Here is a 21,015-nt window from a genome sequence, read left to right as displayed (position 1 = left end):
CCAGTTTATCCTAAGTGTTCGTTTTTTTTTTATCACTTTTCCTTATCCCAGTTCCAGCCGAAGGATACGAACAGGTGTGGGACGCGGGGGGGGGGGGGGGGTGAACGGAGAAGGAAATTATACGAAGCGTCAAGGCGCAGTAGGGATTCATTTTAAGGGATTCATTTTAAGGGATTCATTTTAAGGGATTCATTTTAAGGGATTCATTTTAAGGGATTCATCTTAAGGGATTCATTTTAAGGGATTCATTTAAGGGATCATTTAAGGATTCATTTAAGGGATTCATTTTAAGGGATTCATTTTAAGGGATTCATTTTAAGGGATTCATTTTAAGGGATTCATTTTAAGGGATTCATCTTAAGGGATTCATTTTAAGGGATTCATTTTAAGGGATTCATTTTAAGGGATTCATCTTAAGGGATTCATCTTAAGAGATTCATTTTAAGAGATTCATTTTAAGGGATTCATTTTAAGGGATTCATTTTAAGGGATTCATTTTAAGGGATTCATCTTAAGAGATTCATTTTAAGGGATTCATTTTAAGGGATTCATTTTAAGGGATTCATCTTAAGAGATTCATTTTAAGGGATTCATTTTAAGGGATTCATTTAAGGGATTCATTTAAGGGATTCATTTAAGGGATTTATTTTAAGGGATTCATCTTAAGGGATTCATTTTAAGAGATTCATTTAAGGGATTATCTTAAGGGATTCATTTTAAGGGATTCATCTTAAGGGATTCATTTAAGGGATTCATTTTAAGGGATTCATCTTAAGGGATTCATTTTAAGGGATTCATCTTAAGGGATTCATTTTAGGATTCATCTTAAGGGATTCATTTTAAGGGATTCATTTTAAGGGATTCATTTTAAGGGATTCATCTTAAGGGATTCATCTTAAGGGATTCATTTTAAGGGATCATTTAAGGGATTCATCTTAAGGGATTCATCTTAAGGGATTAATTTTAAGGGATTCATCTTAAGGGATTCATCTTAAGGGATTCATTTTAAGGGATTCATTTTAAGGGATCCATTTTAAGGGATTCATTTTAAGGGATTCATCTTAAGGGGATTCATTTAAGGGATTCATCTTAAGGGATTCATTTTAAGGGATTCATTAAGGGATTCATTTAAGGATTCATCTTAAGGGATTCATTTAAGGGATTCATTTTAAGGATTCATTTTAAGGGACATTAAGGATTCATCTTAAGGGATACTTTAAGGGAATTCATTTTAAAGGGATCATTAAGGGATTCATTTAAGGGATTCATCTTAGAGATACATGTTTTAAGGATCCATTTTAAGGGATTATTTAAGGGATTCATTTAAGGGATTCATTTAAGGGATTCATTTAAGGGATCATTTAAGGGATTCATTTAAGGGATCATCTTAAGGGATTCATTTAAGGATTCATTTAAGGGATTCATTTTAAGGGATTCATTAAGGGATCATTTAAGGATCATTTTAAGGGATTTCATTTTAAGGATCATTTAAGGATCACTTAAGAGATTCATTTTAAGGGATTCATTTTAAGGATTCATTTAAGGGATCATTAAGGGATTCATTTTAAGGATTCATTAGGGATCATTTTAAGGGATTCATTTAAGGATCATTTTAAGGGATTCATTTAAGGGATTCATTTTAAGGATTCATTTAAGGATTCATCTTAGGGATCATTTTAAGGGATTCATCTTAAGGATTTATTTAAGGATTCATTTAAGGATTCATTTTAGGTTCATTTAAGGATATTTTAGGGATTCATTTTAAGGGATTCATTTTAAGGATTATTTAAGAATGTCATTTAAGGGATTCATTTAAAGGATTCATTTAAGGATTCATTTTAGGGATTCATTTTAAGGATCATTTTAAGGATTCATTTTAAGGATTCATTTTAAGGATCATTTTAGGGATTCATTTAAGATTCATTTTAGGGATTCATTTTAAGGGATTCATTTTATGGGATTCATTTTAAGGAGTAATTCTCGCGGATTCATTTTCGGGATTGATTTTAGGATTATTATGGGCTTAAATTTTAAGGATTCATTTTGGATTATTTAGGGAAAAGGAAAGAGAAGGGAGAAGAGAAAGGAAAGAAGAAGGAGAAAGAGAGAGAGAGAAGGAGAAAGCGAGAGAGAGAGAAGAGAGAGGAGAAAAGAGAGAGAGAGAGAAAAGAGGGGAGAGGAAAGAGAGAGAGAGAGATGAGAGAGAGAGAGAGGAAGAAAGAGGGAAAGAGAGACGCGGGTAGAGAAGAGATGGGGAGAGGAAGGGGGGACAAGAGGAAAGAGAAAAAGAAAAGAGAAGAGTGAGAGAGAAAGAAAGGAGGAAGAGAGAAGAAAGAAAGGGAAAGAGAGGGACTCGGAGAGAGGAGAGAGAGAAGGGAGAGACAGAGAGAGAAGAAGAAAGGAAAGAAAGAGGAAGAAAAGGAAAAGGGAAAGAGGAAAGAGAGAAAGAGAGATGAAGGAGGATTGGAGTGAGAGAAGAAAAGGGAAAAAGAGAAAGAGAGGGAGGAGAGAAGAAAGACGCGAGAATAAAAGAAAACAAGAGAGAAAAGATTGAAGAGATAACTCGAGAGAGAGGAGAGGAAGAAAGAAGGAGGGAAAGAGGAGCGATCCAGATTGGAGATGAGGAGAGAGGAGAAGAAGGAGAGAGAAAAAGAGAGAGGACGGGTGGATAGAGAGGGGATGGAGCGGTGAGGAAGGAGAGAAGAGGACCGAGGAGAGGGGAGAGGAGAGATGAAGAGGATGGGACTGAGGAATAGCTGTGCAGGAGGAATACTGCGACGGAAGAAAACGGATGTGGAGGAGGGCGAGAGGGGTGAGGATAACGGAGAGAGATCGAGGATTGGAAGGGAGCCGGTGAGGGCGAGATGAAGAGATCGGGAGAGGAGAATCGATCGGACTAAGGAGTGAGAGGGGCGAGAGGAGAACAGTCGATCGTTGGAGGGAGTGTGCACGAGGGAGGAGGATGAGAGAGAGGAGAGGAGAAGAAAGGAGGAGGAGGAGGAGATGAGGCGCGGGGGGGAGAGAGAGAGAGAGAGTGGGGGGGAGGGAGCTGGGGGAGAGGAGCGGGAAGGAAGGAAGAGAGAGGAGAGAGCGATTTGTGGAGGACGATAGGATGGAGAGGAGAGCGGGAGTAGGGAGCGTCGGGAGGGAAACTGTAGAGGTTCCGAGAACGACGAGGCACGACGGAGGGACAGGAGCGACCCGAAGAAAGAGGAGGGGGGAAAAAGAAAGGGGGGAATAGAGAGCAAAATGAAGACGGAGGGGGGGGGAAAGAAGAGAAGAAAAAAAAAGAGGGCAAGGAGCAGGGAGATGAGTGACCGAGTACGAGGGGGATAGCGTTTGGAGAGAAAGACGGTGAGATGACGAGACGCGGAGATGAGATGGGCCGTAGGAGCCGGACTCGAAGAGGAACCCTCCACCCCACGAGGGAAGGGGGTGGCTAGCGGCGAGGAAGAGTCAATGAGAGAAACGAAGGGGGGAAGGGGAAGATAAAGAAAAGAGAGGGAAAAAGTCAAAAAGAAGGGGGGAGGGAGGGGGAAAAAAAAGGAATGACAAAAAAAAAAAAAATGAAAAAGGGAAAAAAAAAAAAAAAAAAAACCAAAAATATGGGATGGGGAACAAGAGGAAAACATATAGAAAAAGACTGGGGAGAGTTTGGATTTTCGGATGAGGAGAGATAAATACTGAGATCCGACACGTTTTTAGAACGATAAAGAACGTTCATTTTCGTTTTAAGTCTCCATTATTTTCTCTTTAGAGGCCGAAGACGCCGGATGGCCAAACCGCCATGGAGGCTCTAGTTGTCTAAGCGTGTCACTCTTCTTGCTCTCGGGAAAGGGGGGGGAGTGGAGGGGAAAAAAAAAAAGAGAGGGCAATGGAGCGAACACGAGGTCGACGAGATGGAAGAGGGAGAGAAGGATGGTGGGAAGTGTGTGGTTTAGAGGAAAGAGAAGAGAGATGTAGGAAAAGAGAGGAAAGGAAAGTGTTAAACGATAGAGAATATGGAAAAAAGAGAACACACACAAACACACACACACACACACACACACACAAACGACACACACACACACAAAAACACACACACACACACACACACACACACACACACACACACACACACACACACAGAGTGCTTTTATTAATCTTCTAACCCGTGTATCCCCATCTGACACTCACTTAAGTGCTGGTTATGCAGAATTCATAAACCCAAAAACCCCAAAAAAAAAAAAAAAATTTTTTCCAAAAAAAAAAAAAAAAAAAAAAGGGAAAAAGGGAAAAAAAAAAGGGGGAAAAAGGGGGGGGGAAAGGGAAAAAAAAAAAAAGGGAGGAAAAAAAAAGGGAAAGGAAAAATTTTAAAAACGAAGAAAATAGGAAAAAAAGAAAAAAAACCAAAAAAACAAAAACAAAAAAAAAACAAACCCACCAAAACCAACCCAAAACCAACCCACCCCCCCCCCACCCCCTTTTTTCTTTCCCCGTTTTCCCCTCTCCCTCCTTTTCTTTCTTCGCTTAAACCCTTTAATTTAAAAATAAAAAATTTATTTTTATTTCTCTCTCTCCTTCTCCCCCCTTCTCCTCTCTCCTTCTTCCTCTCTTCTCTCTCTTTTCTCCTCCCTCTCTTTTCTTTTTTTTCCCTTCCCCCTTTCCCCCCCCTTTCCTCTCCCCTTCTCCTCTCTTTTCCCCTCTTCTCTTCTCCTCCCCTCGTTTTTCCCCTCTCTCTATCTCCCTCCCCTTTTTTCTCTCCTCTCTCTTCTCTCTCTCCCCTTTTTTAATTTTTTTATTTTTTTTTTTTAATTTTTTTTTTTTTTCCTTTTCCTTTTTCTTTTCTCTTTTTTCCTTTTTCCCTCCTCTCTCTCTTCCTTTTCCTTCTTCCCTCCCTTCTTTCTCTTCTTCCTCTCTTTTTCTCTTTTTCCTCCCCCCTTCTTTTCTTTTTTTTTTCCTCTCTCTTTTCCCCCCTTTTTTCTTTTCTTCCTTTTTTTTCTCTCCCTCTCCCCTTTCCCCTTTCCCTTTTTTCCCCCCCCCTTTCCCCCCTTTTTTTTTCTTTGGTTTTTGGGTTTCCCTTCCTTTCTTTTTTTTCCCCAAATTTTTTTTTTTTTTCCCCCTTTTAAAAAAACCCCCTTTCAAATTTCTTTTTGTTTTCCCCTCTTTCTCCCCCCTCCCCCCATTTTTTTTTTTTTTTTTCCCCCCTTTTTTTCCCCCCAAAAAAAAGGCAATCCCTTAAAATTCTCCTACCCAAAATCCGGCTTCCACCAAGGGTTTTTTCATTTTAAAGGGGGATTCATTTTTAAAAGGGTTTTTTCTTTTTCTTTTAAGGGGAAAGGGTTTCATTTTTAAAAGGGGAATTCTTTTTGGAAAGGATTCTTTTTAAAATTTTGGGGGTTTTTTCATTTTTAAAAGGGGGATTCTTTTTGGGGGGAAAAAATTCTTTTTAAGGGATTCTTTTTAAAGGAAATTCATTTTAAAAGGGTTTCCATTTAAAAAGGGATTCTTTTTAAAAAAAGGATAAAATTTTTAGGGGTTTCATTTTAAGGGATTCATTTTAAGGGATTTTTTTAAGGTTTCCCATTTTAAGGGATTTTTTTAAAGGGGGATTCATTTTAAAAGGATTCATTTTATGGGATCTTTTTAAAGGGATTTTTTATGGGTTTCATTTTAGGGATTCTTTTTTAAGGGTTTCTTTTTAAAAAAGGTTTCTTTTAAGGGATTCTTTTTTAAGGGATTCTTTAAGGGATTCATTTAAGGATTCATTTTAAGAGTTCTTTTTAAAAGGGTTTCCTTTTAAGAGATTCATTTTAAGGGTTTCATTTTAAAGGTTTCTTTTAGGGGTTTCTTTTTAAGGGATTCATTTTATGGGATTCATTTTAAGGAGTAATTCTCGCGGATTCATTTTCGGGATTGATTTTAGGATTAATTATGGGTACAATTGTAGGATTAATTTCGTGATTATTTTTCAGGAGAGAGAGAGAAAAGAGAGAGAGAGGGAAAAAGAAAAAAAAGAGAGAGAGAGAGAGAGAGAGGAGAAAAGAGAGAGAGAGGCGAAAAAAGAGAGAGAGAAGAGAGAGAGGGAGAAAGGAGAGGAAAAGAGAGAGAGAGAGGAAAAAGGAGAGAGATAAGAAGAGAGAGGGGGAAAAAGGAAAGAGGAAGAGAGAGGGGGAAAGAGAGAGAGAGAGGGGGAAGAAAGAGGGGAGAGAGGGGAAAAAGAGAGAGACAGAGAGAGGAGAAAGAGAAAAGGAGAGAGAGAGGAGAAAGAGAGAGAAGAGGGGAAAAAGGGGGAAAGAGAGATAAAAGGAGAGGGAAAAAAATGGGAGAGAGGGGAGGAGAAGAAAGATGAGGGGGGGGGGGGGGGGGGGGGGGGGGGTTTTTTTTGGCGGGGTTTTTTTTGGGGGGGGGGGGGGGGGGGGAGAGAGAGAGAGAGAGAGAGAGGGGAAGGGGGGGGGAGAGAGAGAGAGAGAGGAGGAGAAAGAGAGAGAAGAGAGAGGGGAAAGAGAAAGAGAGGGGAGAGGAAAAAGGGAGGGGGGAAAGAAAAGAGAGGAGGAGAAAGAGGGAGAGGGAGAAAGAGAGAGAGAAGAGAGAGAGAGAGAGAGAGAGAGAGAGAAGGGGAGGAGAGAGAGGAGAAAGAGAGAAAAGAGGGGAGAGAGGAGAAGGGGAAGAGAGAGAGGGAGAGAGGAGAGGGGGAAAGAAGAGAGGAGAGAGGAGAAAGAAGAGAGAGAGAGGGAAAAAGAGAGAGAGGGGAAAGAGAGGGGAAAAAGGGGAGAGAGAGAGAGAGAAAAAGGAAAAAGGGAAAAGAGAGAGAGGAGAGAGAGAGAGAGGGTTGAAAGCGAGGGGGGAAAGGAAGAAAGAGAGAAAGGCGGAGAGGAGGAGAGAGAGAGGAGAGAGGAGGGGAAAGAAAGAGAGAGAGGAGAAAGAGGAGAGGAGAGAGAGGGAGAAGAGAGAGAGAGGAGAAAAGGGGAGAGAGGAGAGGGGAAGAAAAGAGAGGAGAGAGAAAAGAGGAGAGAGAGAGAGAAAAGGGAGAAAAGAGAGAGAGGAGAGAGAAGAGGGAAGAAAGAGAGAAAAAGGGAGGAAAGAGAGAGAGAGAGAGATGAGAGAAAAAGAGAAAATCGGGGGACCCCGGGAAAAGGGGAGGGGGGAAAAGGAAAAGGGGGAAGAAAAGAGAGGGGGACAGAGGGGGAAAGGGAAGGGGAGGGGAGAGGGGAGAAGAGGGAAGAAAGAAGAGAAAAGAAAAAAAAGAGAAAAAAAAAAGAGAGGAAAAGAGAGAGGAGAGAGATAAGAATGAATGAACGAAGAACGTCTTTTTTCCAATTTAGAGCAAAAGGAGCCGGAGGCAACCCCTTTGGACGGCCCTGGTACCCCTTTTCTTGGGGGGGGGGGGGGGGGGGAGGGGGGAAAAAAACCCCAGGGGGATTGGGGAAATTAAGGAGGGAAAGTGAGAAAGAAAAAGAGAGATGTAGGAAAAAGGGGGGAAAGGAAAGTTTTTTAAACCGAAGAGAATAGGGAAAAAAGAGAACACACAAAAACACAAAACACACACCCCACACCCACACCACCCACACACACACACCCCACACACAACACACACACCACCCCACACCACACACACACACAGAGTGCTTTTATTAATCTTCAACCCCGGTACCCCCAGGGGGCCCACTCATTTAAGTGTTTGTACGGGAAATTGGGGCAAGAGCCGACATTTTGTAAGTGGCAGGAAAAAAAAAACCGGTTCGGGCTTTGCCCTGTATCTCTCTCTCTCTCTTTTCTCCTTTTCTCCTCTCTCTCCCCTCGCTCTCTCTCTCTTCCCCTTTTCCCCTTTTCCCTTTCCTCTCTCTGTTTTTCTCTCTCTCGGTCTCTCCTCTTGTCTTCTTTGTATTTGTGTTTTGTCCCCTTTCCCCTTTCTTTTATTCTTTTCTCCCATCCCTTTTTCCCTCTTTTCCTTTTCCCCTTCCCCTTACCCCCCTTTTTCTCCCACCCTCTCCCTTTCTGCTTCTCTTCTTTGCCCCTCTCTCCTATCCGTCTTCTCTTCACCCCTCCCCCCCATTTTTTCTCTTTCTTTTTTTTTTTTTTTTTTTTTTTTCCTCTCTTTTTTTTTAGTCCCAGAGTAAGGGGAGGGGTTTAAAGGGTTCAAGTGCCACGTTTTTGAGTAAATTTTTTCGTCCTCACCCAAAACGGGGACTTTACAGGCGCTTTTCCACCAATTAGCGAACCCCCTTAGGGGCAGGGGAGTCAGACGGTGACTTTCCATATGATCCCTCCCAATAAAGGGTATGGGGGGAAACCCCAGGGGTGACGTCATGATGTGTATCCCCCTATAGGTATGAACTGCCCGTGTTTTTTTGACGTGAGTCCTAGATACATTGCATTAGATATAATCATATAACAACTTGTCTGAACTTTCGTCGTAGTCATTGTCTTTCATATAAATTATCATCCCCCAGTTTCAACATATCACATCACCCACCATCCCCCCCCCCACCCCCCCCCCCCCAAAACCCCCCCCCCCCCCCCAAACACCCCAAACCCAACCAAAACCCCAACCACCCCCCAAACCGCCATCAATTCTTTGGAACAAAAAAAATTAAAAATTTTTCAATATTATTCGGGGGGGGGAAACCAATAAAATTTTTTGGGGGGTTTGGGGCACAAGAAGATTACAAATAAAAAAGGGAATTAGCCAAAGAAAAGGGGGAGGGGGGGGGGAAGGGGGAGAGGGGGAGGGGAGGGGGGGGAGGGGAGAGGGGGAGAGAGAGGGGGAGAGAGGGGGAGAGGGGGGGAGGAGGGGGTGAGATTTGGGAGGAGAGGAGAGAAGAGAGAAAAGGGGGGGGGGGGGAAAGAGAGAGAGAAAAGGGGAAAAAAGGGGGGGAAAAGGAGAGGGGAGAGAGAGAGAGAGAGGCAAAGAGTCTTTAGACTTATTGGCCAATAGAAAAAAAAAAATTCCCTTTTCCGACATAAAAAAACCAACCAAAACGAAAAAAAAAAAGAGAATATGGAATAAAATAGAGGATGGCGGGGGAAAGGCTGAAACATCACCCAAAACTATGACAAAAAACATAGACGGGGTCATCAAAAAAAAAATTAACAAAAAGAATGGGGGGGGGGGGGGGGTGGGGGGGAAAACCATCTTTCATAAAACCCGCCAAAATTAAAGAACAAACGCGCAAAATCCGTTTTTGGCGCGCAAAATCCGTTGCACAACCGACGCCGCGTAAATTTCAGATTGGCGGGGGAAAAGGGAGAGAGAAAAAAAGAAAGAAAAGAAATTGCGTTGTTTTTCATGTGAGGCCATTAGGCTCTCGGTGGGAAGGGGGGGAGGGGGGGAGAAGAGAGAGAGGGAAAAGGAGAGGGAGTGAAAGAGAGGAAGGAGAATTGTAGAAAGGGAGGTATGGAGAGAGAGAGAGAGAGAGAAGAAGGAGAAGAAAAAGAAGAGAAGAAAAAAAAGGGGGAAAACAAATTATAAAGAAAAGCCTTTATACATTATCAATTTTTGTTTATCCCAAAAATACATTTTCCCATTAATCAACAAATCCAAAAAAAGCAAACAATGGAGTATTTAAATACCCCTTTTTTTTATAACGTTTTAATAATGCTTTGATAGTATTTCCCCAAGAAATGATAAAAGGAAATGGTAGAAGAAATTAAAGCACAATACAAAGTTCAAATAACATTTAAAAGCGCCCCCCCCCCCCCCCCAAAACCCCCCCCCCCGGTAGCAAAAGCGTCGTAAAAACCCCCCCTTGGGGTTTAAACTAGATCGGGCGCCGTGGGGTTGGAAAAGTGGGCGTGAATGGGGGGCCCCGGCCCCTTTTTGGGTTTGGCGGGGGGGGGGGGTTTGGGGGGTTTAGGGGGAGTCATCAAGGGGGATTGGTGGCGGTGGGCGGCGTGAAAATGGGCGGCTGGGATGGTATATTTTCGATTTTGTGGGCGGGCGAGAAGGAGAGAGAGAGGGTTTGGGCCAAGTCGGGGGGGTAGGGATATGAGTAGCAGCCAAGGGGGGGCTTTTGGTTTGTAAGATCGGGGGGGGGGGGTTTTTTTAAGCGAGGGGGTGGGCGGGGGGTGAAGGGGAGTAGGTTGTTTGGGAGGGGCGCGAGCGAAAAGATTTGTGGGGGGGTTTTAAGAAAAGTGGGGTTTGGGGGCGCAAGGTACATTTTTTGGGGGGGGTTACGGAGGGGGCGGGGACAAGTTTTTCCCCTTTTTTCTCCGTGGGTGGGCGGGGAAGAGCGTAGGTGACGCGACCTTAGAATGGCGATAAGAGCGATAAGAAATTTTAGCTGTGATATTTCGTCATTCAGTCTTATCATAATGCAAACATCAGGGCTTGTGGCCACCCAGGCGAGGGCGTGAGCAGTGGGTTAAGGTGGGGAGAGGGGGGGGAGGGAGGGGGGGGCAGGGGTTTTGTGAGGGAGTGGGGGGGGCAAGTAAATGAATTGTGGGGGGGGGGGGGGGGGGAGGTTTTAACGTGGGAGGGGGGGGGAAACGGGGGGCGGGGGGGTTTGGGGGGAAAAGTGTGTGTGTGTGTCTTGCTTTTGAGGGGTAAATGGTTTGTATATGGTATTTTTGGTTACCAACGGTTTTCGTGTATAAAATGAGAGAGAGGGGGGAGAGGAGAATGAGGGGGGGGGGGGGCGAAAAACGAGAGGGGGGCAGAAAAAGGGGGGGAAAAAATGAGGGGAGGGGGGGGGGAAGGAGAGAGAGAGGGGACAGAGAGAGAGAGAGAGGGGAAGAAAAGAGAGGGGAGGGGGGGAGGGAAAAGGGAGAGGGGGGAAAAAAAGAAAAGAGGGAAAGGGGGAAAGAGGGGAGAGAGAGGAAGAGGAGGGGGAGAGAGGAGGGGGGAAAAGGGGGAGAGGAAGGAGAGAGAGGGGAGGGGGAGGGGGAGGGGAAAAGAGGGAAGAGAGAGGGGGGAAGAGAAGGGGGAGGAAAAGGAAGAAGGAGAGAGGGGGAGAGAAAAGAGAGAGGGAGAGAGAGAGAGAGAGAAAGAAAAAGGGGGGAGAGAGAGAGAATGAAAGGGGGGAGAGAGAGAAAACCGAGAGAGAGGGGAAAATGGAGGAGGGGGGAGAGAGAGGGGGAGACGAGAGAGGGAGGAGAAAAGGGAGGAGGAGAGAAAAGAGGGGGAGAGAAAAGGAAGAGAGAGGAGAGGAGAGAGAGTTGCCCCCCCACCCAAGGGGTTAAGGGTCTTAGGGACACTTACACCCACACCGTGGGGAATTTATTGTCGTCTGTGCTTGTGGGGCGTTGCTTTTTTTCGTGTGTCGTGTGGTATTTTGGGGGGCGTGGGGGGTGGTGTGTGGGGGTTTGGGGTTTTTTTGTGTGTTTTTGGTTGGTGTTTTGTGTGGGGGGTGTGGTGGTGTGTGGGGTTGTGTGGTGTTTTAGTTGCATTTGTATTTTTGTGTATGTGATTGTCCCCCGGCTTTTTCCCGATGGGTTCAGACGAATATGTAGAATTTTCGGTATGTGGGTTTGTTTTTGGGGGTATGTTGCCTTTTGATGTGTGCATGGTTTGCGTGTCCGGGTTGCGTGCACGAAAGAATGGCTCCTCTTTCATCCCGTGACTGCCAAAAGGGCCCCAGGAAAGTGCCAGATAAGGGTCTTCCAAATGAGAAAACAGGGGCAAAAGGTCAGCGCGGAAAAGGTATCCCCCAAGCTTTTTTTCAGGTTTTTTTAGAATTCGAGTTCGTTTTTTAGTTACGAGGTTAAAAATCGTTTTTAAGTTGGAGTAAGGGAAAAGACCGTTCGAAATTAAGTTAGTGTGAGGTTGTTTTCGTTTTTTGGTTGATTTTTTATTCGATATTCTTGTTTAGAATATTGTGATGTTTACAGGTAGGGGTGTAATAAGGGAAAGAGAGAAAGATAGATAGATAGATAGATAGGAGATACTAGTATGTATAGGCAGGGAATAGAAGAGAGAGGAGAGAGGAGAGAGGAGAGAGAGAGGAGAGATGAGCGGGGGAGAGGAGAAAAGAGAGAGAGATGGAGGAAGAGAGCAGAGGAGAGGGAGGGGAGAGAGAGAGAAAGAAATGATGGAGACAGAGATAGAGAGAGAGGGAGAGAGAGAAAGAGAAAGAGAGAGAAAGAAATGGTGGGGAGAGGAGGAGAAGGAGAGTGTGAGAGAGAAAGAGATTGTAGGTGTGTGTGTGTTCAGGTGTACACAGGTGTGACTGTTTTTGTATGTACAGTTTGTGTGTGTAAGTTATTTGCAACAGCAATACTTCCCTGATAGTGTCCGCTTGTGTAGTCGACAGTTATCCCGTGTGTATTTGTTTGTGTTTGCGTGTGTGTGTACTCACGTGTGCGTGTGTGTGTATGCATGCGGGAGTGATTCCTTACTTGTGTACTTATACGCTTCTTGTATATTTTATATGTACTTATATTTGATTTTTTTTTAAAGCAATATTTCAAAGACGAGCGAGAGAGAAAAAAAGTCACGAAAAAAAAAAAAATACGTTGTACCTAACAGCCTCAGCTTTACTACGGCCTCTTTTAGCGTAAATCAAAGTCAAGGAGGCACATGATCGTTTCTTCTCTCTCCTATGGGCCAGGGGTTGCTGCTTGCTGTGTTTCGCCTCTCTCTCTCTCTCTCCTCTCTCTCTCTCTCTCTCTCTCTCTCTTCTCCTCTATTGCTCTCTATTTCCTATCTCTCTCTCTTCTTTCTCTCGCTTCTCTCTCTCTCTCTTCTCTCTCTTCTCTCTCTTCTCTCTCTCTCTCTCTCTCTCTCTCTCTCTTCTCTCTCTCTCTCTCTCTCCTCTCTCCTCTCGCTCTATCTCTCCTCTCCTCTTCTCTCACTCTCTCGTCTCTTCTCCTCTCTTCTTTTTCTCCTTCTCCGCTCTTTTTCTCTCTCTCTCTCTCTCTCTCTCTCTCTCTCTCTCTCTCTCTCTCTCTCTCTCTCTCTCTCTCTCTCTCTCTCTCTCTCTCTCTCTCGCTTGTTCTGGTCTCACGTGGATTCCCGTTAAAGCTCGTTCTGGTCTCGCGGATTCTCGCTAAAGCCCGTTCTGGTCTCGCGGATTGCTGGTAAATTTCGCTTTTATCATTTTCGGATGCTCGTCAAATCCCGCGGATTCTCGTTAAAAGCTCGTTCTAATCTCTCGCGGATTCTCGATAAAACTCGTTCCTGTCACGTGGATTCTCGATGAAACTCGCTCCTGTCTCGCGGATTCTCGTAAAGCTCGTTCTTGTCTCGTGGATTCTCAATAAAACTCGCTTCTGTCTCACGGATTCTCGATAAAGCTCGATCTTGTCTCACGGATTCTCGATAAAGCTCGATCTTGTCTCACGGATTCTCGATAAAGCTCGTTCTCGTCGGATCTTCGCTTAAAGTCGCTCCGGTCTCTTAGCGGATTTAAAAATTCAGGTCAATCTTTCAGGGAATTCGCTCAATCTCACTCGTCTCTCGCGGATTCTCGCCAAATCTCGCTATAGTCTCTCGCAAAAAAAAAAAAAAAAAAAAAAAAAAAAAAAAATCTTGCTCTCTTTATCTTATTATTCCCGCGGTTTATTTTGCAGACTAATTTCATGAGACTTTTTTTTTTTTTTGTATGACGTGATGCGTGTGTGGAGTCACCTTGGCTTGATGAAGCTGCATGCTGTATATGATAAAATGTCTGGGCGTGACAGCGAGAGAGCAGCTAACCTTACAGCGCCTCCGATGACGTCATGTAAACAGCTGATGCTGGACTCTTGAAGAATCATCTCAAGGGCCTTATCAGCTGATTTAAGTGGAAATTCCTTTAGGCAGGTCTCCCATATTTATGTGTGTCATTTTGCTGCTGTAGGTTTAAAGTTTTGTGTGTGAGAGGGCGTATGATTCTCCTCCCCATTCTAATTCGCGTTCTCTCTTCGCTTTTATCTCTCTATCTGTCGCTCACTCACTCACTCACTCATTCTCTCTCTCTCTTTTATATATATATATATATATATATATATATATATATATATAATATATATCAGTCTATTTAGCTATCTGACAATCAAACATTCCATTTATCAATTGCTTTCTCTCTCTCTCCCTCCCTCCCTTCCTGTTCCTCTCCCTCCTGCTCCTTTCTCCCTCCCTCCCTCCCCCTGTCCCTCTCCCTCCCTCCCTCCCCCTGTCCCTCTCCCTCCCTCCCTCCTCGCTTCCTTCCCTTTCCCATTCTTTCAGTCTCATAATGCATGCAGCCATCTTGAAATTAACGCTTTATTTTAGCACTTCCTAACGCCGCGTATTGAAGAGCCCGTGTATCTGGGGGGGTGATATTCTCCAGGCTATCCAGTACATATTTAAGATTTTATATGACGTTTTAAATAGCGAGTCTGCGTGCTTTCCCGCGAGGAAATATATTCTTGAAGTGACGTTAATTGACTCAAAGGCTCATACCCGACAATTTGCCTCCAAAACCAACGGTGAAACGAGGAGTTAGCGCCAGCAAACTCGCATCATTTAGCCAGGGACGGCGCCCTTCATGAAAACTGTCGAGTAATAATGTGCAGAGTTTGTGTCTTTGTCTTTTCTCTGTAGGGGGAGATTCAGCGGTTCAGGAAAAATAAAGATGGCCGTCAGCTGTTTCGTAATATGTTGCGGATTATTGCGGGATTATGATCGTATTGCGCGTATTTCAGTGTTTTCGTTTTTTTTTTTTTTTTTTTTTTTTTCATTGTAATGGGGTGATATATGATCCCCTGAGATTGAGAGACAGTTCAGTCGTGCCCTTGTATGGGATTTCAAACGGATTTTTACATTTATTCGGCATCGAAAACAGCCGTCGTTTGCTAATCGTTCCCCCTTGTCACTGCCCGTTGAAGCCTCTCTTCGTTGAATGGTCAGCAGGACAGCGTGGGCGGAGCTACGGCCCTTCCTCCGATCCAATCAGAACTAGAGAGTTAAGCATTTTCGAATTTTTGAATTTCGAAGATGGAGTGTGATTCCCAACGGATGAATGAGTTAATCAATAAAATGCTTGAATGAACGTCACTATCATTAAGTTCCACGGTTCATTCGGCGATTTATCCCTTAATGAACCCATATTCATCTCCACAGAATTATAAGAATATTCGAGAGTCAAAATCCTCATCAACCCATAATTTCTGGCCGTAAAAGAGTGAGGGGAAAATGAAATAATTACGGAATGTCAGAAAACTTATTGACCTTGTTGGGTTGGGGGGAGGGGGGGAGGTTGGTAGGAGGCGGGGGGGGGTCGGAGGAAGGGTAACGAGGTATGGCTATTTTGGTCAAGGAGTATAAAAGAGGTTCTTTCACTAACCCCCCCTCCTCCCATCTCTCCCCTACCTTTTCTTTTTTTAACATTTACCTTAATAGAAAACGTCATTGCAGCATAGGAAGGGAAAAAAATCGGAGTTCTTTTGTTTTTAGAGCAATATCCCCCCCCCCACTCCTCCCCGTGGATATTTCCCGCCAAAATGACTGACGAAGACGTAGGTTCACTGTGGTTTGTCCCAGACACTTTTCCGATTAATAAAATGGATATTGTGAAGGATTGGCGATGATTCCCTTTTTAATTTGCAGTTTGAATGGCTTTTTTAGCCTCCGTTGACAAATCGTCGAAATTCATAAACATTTATCGGAAGGCCGTTGGGGGTGGGGGTGGGGGGGGGCACGGGCGTAAAAGCAATTAAATCCTATTGCCATTGAACAAAAAACAAATGTGTCGTTCTGATTGATTTACCATATCGGCTCACGCGTTAATATTGCTTTTCATTACGATAACTGAAATGCACCTGGATGATGGTGTGTGTGTGTGTGTGGTGTGTGTGTGTGTGTGTGCGTGTGTGTGTGTGTGTGTGTGTGTTTTGTATGCTTTAGGTTTATTTTTAGAATATGATTTTCAAATACATATGGGAATATTATTAATTAAGAAATAAAAATATACGTTGATCAGATATTGGTTGCAATTGCAAGTGATGCATGAGAAAAGAATTGGCTTGAATTCTATTTAATGATTCAGTTTCCACCGTAAGTTTATTTTCCATTTGGGACGTTAACCCGATTGAATTATTTCGTGGCCAAGGCGTTCTCATATATTTCGTAAATGTTCCCCCTTCCGTGAAATATTGGAGAAACTAAAATGCGCCAGTATCCCATCAAAAGCCAAAAAAATACAAAAATAAAATAAAAAGTTGAAATATGCTCTTATCCCTCCGGGTAAACACCACCTCCATCACCTCGACACCAAGATTATTTTCCCGCTTTTTTTTTTTTTTTTTTTTTTTTTTCTTTTTTTTTCACTTTGAGGTCTCGCTTCGGCTCTCTGAAGGCGAGGTTATCCTGTCATCTCTTTTTTTTAATGTTTATCCGAAAATGTTTTAGGTGTTTGAGTACCCCTCCTTCCCCCCCCCCACACACACACCACTACTTCCCTCTCCCTCTTTCCCTCCTCTTTCTTCTCCCTCTCTCCTCTCTTCTCCCTCTTCCCTCCCTTCTCCTTCTCCCATCCCTCTCCCCCTTCCTTCTCCTTCTCCCATCCCTCTACCCCTTCCTTCTTCTTCTCCCCTCCCTCTCCCCCTCCCTTCTCCCTCTCCCCTCTCTTCCCCCTTCCCGCTCTCCCCTCTCCCCTCCCTTCCTTCTCCCTCTCCCCTCCTCTGAACTCATTTCCCATCCTGTCTGCTTTTGGAATACGGTGTGTGGGATCACTTACAAGCACACGCACGTATATGCAAGCAGAGCCGCACACGTAGACACACATACAGAATGCAGACACTCACTCTCACTCACACACATCCATATGTACACACACACACACACACACACTCACTCAATCTCACACACACACATACACACACACACACACGCACACACACACAAATGCACACACACACACACACAAAGCACACACACACACACACACACACACACACACACACACACACACACACACACACACACACACACACACACACGCATCACTTTCTCTCTTTCTTTCCTTCTTCGTCCTTTGAGAAAATGTCTCGAGACGCGAACCCCGAACAAAAAAAAAAACGAGGAGGGTTGTCCCGCGTGGCCAAGGAAACTGTTCGATTTTCCGAATCTGATCCGATAGAAAGTTTTTCTTATTCTTTACAGAGTCCGAAGTACCCTCTTCCTTCCCTCCTCCCGTTCTCCTCCAGCTCTCTTACCCTTTCTTCTTTTTCCTTTTTCTTTTTCCTCTCGTTTCCTCAGCTCTCTATCTCCTCTCTCTTTCTCTCTTTCCTCTCCGTTCTCCTCCAGCTCTCTTACTCTCTTTCTTTCTTTTTCTCTCTTTTTTCTCTCTTTCCCTCCTCCCGTTCTCCTCCAGCTCTCTTACTCTCTTTTCTTCTTTCTCTCTCTTTTCTTCTCTCTTCCCTTCCTCCGTTCTCCTCCACTCTCTTACTCTCTTTCTTTCTTTTTCTCTCTTTTCTCTCTCTTTCCCTCCTCCCGTTCTCCTCCAGCTCTCTTACTCTCTTTCTTTCTTTTTCTCTCTTTTTCTCTCTTTCCCTCCTCCCGTTCTCCTCCAGCTCTCTTACTCTCTTCTTTCTTTTTCTCTCTTTTCTCTCTCTTTCCCTCCTCCCGTTCTCCTCCAGCTCTCTTACTCTCTTTCTCTCTCTCTTTTTCTCATCCCGGTCTCCTCCAGCTCTCTTACTCTTTTCTCTCTTTTTCTCTCTTTCCCTCCTTCCGGTCTCTTCCAGGTCTTTTCTCTTTTTCTCTCTTTTTCTCCTCCAGCTCTTTTACTCTCTTTCTTTCTCTTCCCTTCCTTCCGCCATCCTCCTTCTCTCTTACGCTCTTTCTCTTTTTCCCTTTTCCCCTCCTTCCCCCTCTTCCAGCTCTCTTTCTGTCTTTCCCTCCTCCCAGCTCTCTTTCTCTCTTTCTTTCCTTCTGTGATGGCCTGCTGTTCTTATCTTCCTTTCTTCTCTTTTTTCTCTCCTCTCTCCCTCTCTCCCTCCCTCCTCTATCCCCCGTGCTGAACCCTCTTACTTCGCTCTCTCCTTCCCTCCTTGCTGTACCCTCTTCCCCTTTCCCGTACTTCCTCCCTTCCCCCTCACCTCCCTTCCTCTCCTTCCCACCCTGTTGTAGCTTCTCCCTCCCTCCCTCCCTCCCTCCCTCCTTCTCGCCTCCCCTTCTCGTCTTTCCTTCTCTTCCTCAGCTTACCTTAACTCCCACTTCACTCTTTTTTTTTTAACTCTTTCCCTCGCCTCATCTGTTCCCCCTCCACGTCTCACTCATTCAGCCTCTCTCTTCTCCCTTACTTCGTGGAGTCTGCGTTCTTTCTCTCCTCTTCTCCTCTCCTCTTCATTTCATTTCAACTTCGTCCTTTCCGTCTCTCGTCGGTTTCTCTCTTCGTCTTGACTCGTTTCTTGCCTCATACTTTTCTCGCCCTCTTTCACCTTGGCACCTCTCTCACCTATATAATTCTCTCTCTCTCTCTCTCTCTCTCTCTCTCTCTCTCTCTCTCTCTCTCTCTCTCTCTCTCTCTCTCTCTTGTTTCTCTCTCTCTCTCATTGTTTCCTCTCTCTCTCTCATTGTTTCTCCTCTCTCTCTCTCTCTCTCTCTCTCTCTCTCTCTCTCTCTCTCCTCCCTCCCACCTTCTTTCTCCCTCTTCCCACATTCTCCTCTAACCCACCTTCTCCTATCACCCTCCTTCTCTCTCCCTGCTTTCCTCCTCCTCCTTCGCATCCGGAGGTGTCGGTGCATCTTCCACCTGTGAAACCCGACCTTCCTCCTTCTCCCTCCCTCCCTCCCTCCCTCCCTCCCTCACGCCAACAGGTGGAGGAGGAGCGATAAAAAAAAAAAAAATCGCCGGCGGAGTTACTCCCCGAAATATTATATGCAGCGTTGGGAGTCGAAACATTTGTTGTTGTTGTTGTCGTTATTGTTGTTTTGTTGTCGTTGCCATTGTTGTTTTTGTTGTAGCTGATGTTGTTTTTGTTGTTTTTGTTGTCATTGTTGTTATTGTTGTTGTTCCAAAGTCCCGAGAAATATATAATTGTTAGTTGTAAGAATATTCGATTATTAATTGCGAGAATATTAGTTGAATGAAAAGGCTCAAGACGAATAGTAATTATAAGAGTCTTAACGGGATCAAGAAGCTTAGAATAATTATTAGTTATAAGCAAACATCTTCAAACAATTATTGATTATAAGAATAATATCTGAATCAGACCGCTTAAAACAATGATTAAATATAAGAATATTAACAATTATCAATTAAGTGAGATTATTAGCTGAATCAGACACCGTATCCTTACGAACTGAAAGGACAGGAGGATTTTATTATCATTTTATTATTATTATTATCTGTAATTAAGTTTCTGTGTTGTTAGAATTGAAATGGCAAGAGTACGTCTATATGATTGTGTGTATAGGTAGGCAGGCAGACAGACAGGCAGGAAGGTAGATAGACAGACAGGCAGGTAGGCAGACAGGCAGGAAGGCAGGCAGGCAGACAGGCAGGAAGGCAGGCAGACACAACACACACACACACACACACACACACACACACACACACACACACACACACACACACACACACACACACACACACACACACACACTCGCACACACAGATGGATAGATAAGTAAATGTATACAGATAAAAGAAAGATAGATATGGATACCAACATTTAAGCACATTTTCCGTTTCCTCTCTCTCTCTCTCTCTTTCTCTCTTCTCTCTCTCTCTCTCTCTCTCTCTCTCTCTCTCTCTCTCTCTCTCTCTCTCTCTCTCTCTCTTCTTTTTTCTATTTTTCCCATGTCTTCATTTACCTTTTCTCCTCTTTCTTTATTTCCATTATATTTTTTTTTTCTTTTCATCCGGTCATACGAGACGACGAACTTCATCTGACTCTTTCATCCTCGCTCTTCTGCTGTCACTCTTTTTAGCTGCTTTCCGCCTCTTCTCCTTCTCATTTTTTTCCTCGTATTTGCATTCTCCTTCCCACGTCCCGCTCTTCCTATCTTCGTTGTTGTGTCTTTCCACTCTTGCTTTGTTTGTCTGTTTCGCTTTCGTCTAGTTGTTTTTTGTAGCATTTCTTCTTCTCTCTCTCTCTCTCTCTCTCTCTCTCTCTCTCTCTCTCTCTCTCTCTCTCTCTCTCTCTCTCTCTCTCTCTCTCTCTTTCTCTCTTTCTCTCTCTCTCTTCGTTCTTTCCGTGTTTTCTTCTCCTCTGCTCTTCCTCCTTTTTTTTGCATTTCCCTTTCCAGTCTTTCTCTTTCTTGTCCATCTTTCTCTGCCCTCTTCTCTTCTGTCCTTCCTCCTTCTCTTCCCTGTTCATCTCCGTCGTCTGTTTTTTCACTTTACCATTATTACATTTTTTTTTTCTCTTTCATTCCTCCCTTTCCCCTCCTTTCTCATCTCTTTCCTCTCCATTCTGTCTCTATTCTTACTTATGCTATTCCCTTCCATCTCCTTTTCTTCTTTTCTTTTTTACTTCTCCATGTCCTCTCCACTTTCCATCCCTTCTTCTTGTCTCCCCTCTTCCTCTCCCCTCTTTCCGTCCTCTCTTTACGTTCTTCCTACCCTCCCTTTCCCCCTCCTCCCTTCTCCCTGGTCCCCGTCACCCCTCCCCCCTCTCTCCATCTTCCATCTTCCCTTTCCCCTTTTCTCATCCTTTCCCCTCTTTCCATCCTCACTTCCCCATCCCGTCCTTTCATCTATTCCTTTCCTCTCCATTTTATTCACTCTTCTCCCTCCTCCTTCCATTCTCTTCCCTATTCTCCTTTTCATTCCTTCCCTCCCTTCCTCCCCTTTACTCTTCCTTCTCCTCCCTCTCCTCCCTCTCTCTCCCCATCCCCTCCTCCCCCTCTCCTCCTTATCCTCTCCTCCTCCTTCTCCTCCCCATCCCCTCTCCTCCTCCTTCTACCTCCCCTCCCTCCCCCATCTCCATTTACCCTCCCTTTCTCCCCATTCATCTCCATTCCCCCCCCCCCCCCCCCCACCCTCCCTTAGGACGTAACAGTGATAGTGAATGTGCAACCCATTAACGAAAACCCTCTCTTCCTGGTGGTGATATCTGGCAACTCATCCCAAGGTCCTGTGGAAGATGCGTTGTGATTATTATTGTTGTTTTAATTATTGTTGTTGGTGT

The sequence above is a fragment of the Penaeus monodon genome, chromosome 7, assembly GCF_015228065.2.
Source record: "Penaeus monodon isolate SGIC_2016 chromosome 7, NSTDA_Pmon_1, whole genome shotgun sequence".
NCBI lineage: Eukaryota > Metazoa > Arthropoda > Malacostraca > Decapoda > Penaeidae > Penaeus > Penaeus monodon.
The sequence above is the reverse complement of the archived record's forward strand: the minus strand, read 5'-3'. Positions refer to the sequence as shown.